Source organism: Pteropus vampyrus, unplaced genomic scaffold (assembly GCF_000151845.1).
Source record: "Pteropus vampyrus isolate Shadow unplaced genomic scaffold, Pvam_2.0 Scaffold86, whole genome shotgun sequence".
Taxonomy (NCBI): domain Eukaryota; kingdom Metazoa; phylum Chordata; class Mammalia; order Chiroptera; family Pteropodidae; genus Pteropus; species Pteropus vampyrus.
This window is the reverse complement of record NW_011888867.1, coordinates 5,206,015-5,212,116: the sequence shown is the minus strand read 5'-3', so window position 1 is coordinate 5,212,116 and position 6,102 is coordinate 5,206,015.

The following is a 6,102-nucleotide window of genomic DNA, read 5'->3' as shown; positions in this document are numbered from 1 at the left end:
TTAACATACTTGAATTCTCGAATTTCCTTTGGGGTAAAAAAGGATTGGAAACCATAAAGTGTTTTGAAGAAATTAAGTACAAAAACATACTTTCTTTTTCTTTTCCTTTTTTGCCCCCTCCACAGACAATGTCCTCTGTTCAATTCCTAACGCAAACTACAATAAACGGTGAAACACATTCAGAAGACATCTTTGAGTCTCTTATTTTTGTGGAAATCAAAGGGGCGGGTAAACAAGAGCCAAATGAGTTTGCATGTGGCGAATTCTCTCTCCTGGAGCCAATTAGGAGCTGCTATTTTTAAAATAAAACTTTCGGATTTATGTCAGTCTCTAGGCCCCATTTGCTCCTCATTCCACTCTGCTTGTCTGAGGGGGTTGACCTTTGTCACCTTCATTCTCTGCCCTTCTCAAGGTGGTCCCCTTTCGAAAATCTCTTTTCCCTGACCTTTAAAATTCTCACTCAGGGTCACCCCATTTCATAAACATTTTCTTAGGCACGGCAGTTTACAAAACCGTATCTGCCAGCTTGTGGGATAATAATAGCACTTACATAGCATGTACTGTGCGCCAGGCACTATGCAAAGGCCCTTACGTTATAGTTTCATCCTCAAGAAGGTGATGTTACCATCTTTGCTTTTTTAAACAGCTCAGGGTTTGGAGGGTGGAGCGGTGAGGTCATTTGCCCAAAATCACCTGGCTAGTCAGTGGAAGAGCAGGTGTCCAGGCTCAGAGCCCAGGCCCCTAGCCACCATGTCTGCTTCTTTTTAGCACATTTGGACTAAATCACTTTTTCTCCAAAAAATACACTGTATTTATTGCAGCACAAGTTTTAGACTCTGTGAAAGAAAATGAAAATCACCCATAATTCTACCATGCAGATAATTCTGTTAATTTAGTTTACTTTTTATTAACCATATGTCTACGTGCCTATAAAATTACGATGTTTGCTGGCTTCTATGACTAATTTCGTTTCTTTAATCCATGTCATGAACGTGAATTGTTTGTCTCCTTTCCATCCAGATTATAAACTTCAGAGGCACAGATTGTGACATATTTGCACGTCCCACTTGTCCCCCATGAATATGATAGGATGCTACTTTATCCTCCATGTGCATTCATCATTCAGAAGTTTCATAGACTTTCTGCTGGGTATTGTCTAGGAGGAAGACGTTTGGGGATTTCTTAGAGTCTCGGGGTTGCTGTTTTATAATAATTTTGATTGCCTTCAATCCATTAGGTACAGATATTAAAATAAGTTCCAAAATACTTTAAAAGTAGGTCTTGGCTACAAGGAAGGCGGTCACAGAGGGAGGAGGATCTGAGGTTCAGATGAGTGGAGGAGAGGTGATCCTTGGGAGAAAGATGATTAATCTCTTACCCTTGGGACTCATCGTTGTGTGGGTTTTAAGAAGGAGTCGATCAAATATCTTTTGAAACAATAGCTGAGCACATTATTTTGTTCACAGTTTGTCACTTTGGGGTTTGGTACATAAAATAGTGGATTTCACGGTGTTTTTGTTGGGGTGCCAAGGTGGCATAAACAGGCCCCGTCTGACTAGGTTAAGGTTTTGGTTGAAGGGAACGTCCGCAGTGGCCTGTGAGCTTGGCGTTGGTGTGAGCTAGAGTTGGCGGAAGGAAGCCACCTTTGGCTGATGGATGACGGGCGTTTCATGAGCCTGTTCTGTGTGCGAACCACTCGTTTTCATTCGTTTACTTCTCAACAACCGTATGAAGGAGGTGGCATAGTGGAACCAGCACGTGACTCTAGGCCACCTGGGCCTCAGAGTCTGATCCCTCCGCCACTTCTGCCGTATGGCAGTGTTCCAGAATGATCCGACTTCAGATTGCCCAAGGAGACATGGAAAAGCAGCGGAGCATTCTGGATGGAGCCTCGACCTTGGGGTCAAGCTCTAGACTGAACCCTCATTTTAATCGCACAGCTTTCATTACCAGCTACTCATCGCTGACCCCTAAGTTCACATCTCCAGGCCAGGCCCCTCTCCTGCACGGCGAACGCCGGACAGCTCAGATGTCTAAAAGGCCCTCGGAATGGACATCTTCAAGCCCGAGTCCCTCACGCTTCGCCCCAAGCCTGCTCCTCCTAGTCCCTCCGTCACAGTGAGTGGCAGTTCTTCCGCCCAAACCACTCGGGCCAAAATCGAGTCCTCCTTGACTCTCGTTGTGCCCTCCTCCTATACAATCTCTCCACAAATTTATCAGCTCTACCGACAAAACGAACCCCCAAGTTCAACCGCTCCTCGCCAGGTCCACTGCTGCTCCTGGGCTGAGTCATTAACAGTCTCCTAGGTTATTGTAATAGCTTCAGAGCTTCTATCTGTTTGTCTCCTTGTCCTCCTTTCTCAAAACACCAGCCGGAATGACCTCAAAACAACTAAGATCGTGTCACTTCTGTACTCAGAACCCTCCAATGGCTGACTCCCTAAGCCACAAAATAAAAGAAGCTTTTACAATTGCCCAGAAGGCAATATACTCCCCCCGACCCCCACCATTATCTCTGTGACCTCATATCCTACAGCTTCCCCTTACGCCAACCACTGAGCCTTCCGGGTCTCTGCGATCCTTAAACAGGCACGCTGTCCACCCCTGCTAGTGCCCTGTACTTGCTACTCTCTCTACAAGGAATCTTCTTCCCACGGATAGCCACGTGGATCACTCGCTCCCTTATTCGCTTTACATCTTTACTCAAATATCAGCTCCACGAGCCCTTCCTTATTCACCCTGTTTAAAATTGCAACTCGCTCACCTGCCTTTGCTATCTGTCGCTCTTCCTTTTCCACATTTTCTCCTTAGCATTTTTCTACATTTTCTCCTTAGCATGATGTATCTGTTACTTACTGGTTCACAGTCTATTTCTCCTAGAATGGATGCCCCATGAAGGCAGAGATTTTAGTCTGTTCCATACCCACAGCAACCGGAAGAGTGCCTGGCGCAAAGTAAATGCTCTATATCGGTTGAATGAATTTTCTCAATATGGTCATCGTTCCAGTTGTATCAGTTATCTATTGCTGCATAACGAAATCACCCCCAAATTCAGTGGCTTGATACAATAACAGTGATTGTATCTCCCACAGTTCCGGAGGTTCCAAGAGCAGACATCCATGACAACCTGACAGAAGCTGTATCACCTTTTACAAACTAGACTTGGAAGTCACATAGTGTCACTTCTGCCTTAGTCGCAAACCCACCTAGATTTAAGAAGAAGGAATGTAGACCCCACCTCACGATGGAGGGGATGTCAGCATCACACTGTAAGAGGAGCATTCGGGGTGGGAGATAATTGTTCTGGCCATCTTGCAAAATAAGATCTGCCCTATTCCTGTTCCAGCAATAATTTATACTCTTCCTATATGCATCAAACATTCACTCCTTACCCCGAAGACTCCTAGATTTCATCCCATTAGGGCATCAGCTTGAAGTCCAGCGTCTCATATCCGAATGTAATCTAGGTGCAGATGAGGCGCGTCCGACATAATTCTTCTGGGTACAGTCTGAGTGCCATTCCTCTGGATGTAAAGATTCAAGTCATCTGCATGCGCACACCACACGGTCACCACGTGGTGATGGGACAGGCACAGGAGAACCGTCATAGATGTCCCATTCAGAACGTCGGAAGTGAGAACTCACAGGAGTCACAGTAGTCCATGGTAATTCTGACATCCGGCCAGGCATGTGTCACCCGTTCCTTGTTCAGGGACCAGTCCTACAACCTGTGGACTGTTCACTGAGGCTCCCAGCTCTACCCTCTGGGCTCTTGGTTTTCACCTCCGAATCTTTTCTTCTTTTTCCATAAGAAAACCGAATTGCAACTGAGCACCTTTCCTTGGTTTGTTTCCCGCTCTTAAAAAGAGGTTGGATCCCAAAGTCTCTTTTCACGTTGCACATTCTTCATCCCTTTTCCTTTAATCTGGGGGTACTTTCCTCAGAACAATTCTCTTAAGGTTTTGTGGGTTTTCTATGAATCTCTTGGGGTTTACTCTATTAGACAGAAGCTACAACCACAAATCTCTTCAAGAGATTTCCTGTGAATCCCTTGCATCTTTCTGAGATCTTAACAAGGAGTTGTTACAGTCATGTCTTCGAATCCATCGTTAGATGTTTTCTGACCACTCTGTATTTGGTTTCTGCCCAGAGCTATTTTTCTATGGGCAACAGGAAGAAGCCAAGTGACATGCTCCTTAACCTGCCTTGAAGTCTCCTGACCTAGCTCACTGAGTTCTCCAGGCACGTTTCCTGTTTTTCAGATTACCACATACTACCGTGTTGCCAAAATTTTCACCACACATAACAGGGGTCCCCTTTCCTCCAGCTTCCAGTGACACTTACCCATTTTCCTTTAAAGCCTCTTCGATGCCTGTTGGCCCTCACAGTCTCCTCGATGCACCTCTGTCTTCTGCCCACTGTCCAGCCCCAAAGCCAATGTCACATGGTTTCCTTTGTTACAATTTTCCACCCCCTAAATCTTGCTGCTGAGCAGATCACACAAATGTAATGGCTTAAAACGGCAGCTGTTATTTTATTATCATGTATTATGATTCTGGGGTGAACCGAGCTCAGTTAGGCAGTCCTAACTCAAGGACTCTCATGCAATTGCAACCATATTCTAGCCGAGACTGGAGTCATCGTAGGGGCTCTCTCATTCACATCTGGCTATTGGCTTGGACATCAGCTAGGCTGTTGGCTAGAACGCCTGCGCATGGCCCCTCCGGGGCTTTTGGGTTTCCACATACAGCATGGTGACCAGGTTCTAAGAGCTAGCACCCCAAAAGGATCAGGCAGAGGCTGGCTGGTCTCTTATGACCTAGCGGTCTCAGAAGTTATGTAGTGTCACCTCCTGCTGCAGTCACAGGCCTGCCTGTGTTCAAGGTGAAGGAACATAGACCCCTACCTCTCAATGGAAGGGTGGTCCGTGTCACATTTCAAGAATAGCGTATGCGTGGGAGATCTCGCTGCTGCCATCTCAGAAACTACAATCAGCCACACAGGTTTCTCCTTTCTGTAAATCATCAATCCTATCTATTTGTTTTCCTGCCCCTTTTCTTGCCTTTTTCTAGGCATTCGTTTGTATTTTCTAGAATTTACTCCCCACTCAGTTTTAGATGTTGGGAATATGTTCTCGCAATCTCTTATCTCTCTAATAGCTTTGCTGTGATCTCCTTTTTTTTTTGAACAGAAAAATCTGAATTTTTGTATCGTTATAGCTATATTTTTATTTATGGATTTTTTCCGAGGTAAAATTCACATAACATACAAACAACCGTTTCACTGTGTACGATTCAGTGGCATTTCGTGTATTCGCTGTGTTGAACAATGACCCGTTCTCTCTCTGGTTTCAAAACTAAAGATGTGGTTTTAGGGCTTTACATTTTTTTTATTTAATCTTTTGAATAAGGAAATAGGTACATCCAGTTCAAAATGCAAGAAATGCCAGAGAATGTTGAGAGACAGGACCACCTTCTCCTCGCACCCCTGGCCTCCAGCCTCCCAGGACCCCTCCCCTGTTACGTTTTCTTTTTCAACAGAAATGTAGTTCTGTGCTATTCTACACCTTGCTTTTTTCACATTAAATATACCTGGGAATCATCCTTCTCTCCCAGCAGCACGTATATCCCATTACTACCAAGTCATCTATCTAGTGGTAGCGCTTTGGCTGACGGCAGTTTGGGTCACCTCACACAGTGCTACAGTGAACAGCCTGGAAGATGCGTCATTTTGTGTGCGTGTAAACATATGTTAAGGCAAATTCCCAGCAGTGAAATTGGAAGATCAAAAGGTATATAGAATTTGAATTATCCTATGTATGGCCAAATTGCACCCCATTGGGATTTTATTTACTTTCTCACCAGCAATGCATGAGGAATTCTTTGGGGATGTCAGGAAAGGTGTCTCTGAAAACAAACAAACAAAAACGTCATTAAAACTTGGAGAAATTACCCATCTTTTTTTTTTTTTAATTTATTATTTTTTTATGGTGACATTGGTTAACGAAATCCAATAAGTTCCAGCTGTACACTTTACCAGTAAGGCATATATATATTTACACTGTGTGTTCACCTCCCATAGCTAGATTTCTTTCTGTCACCG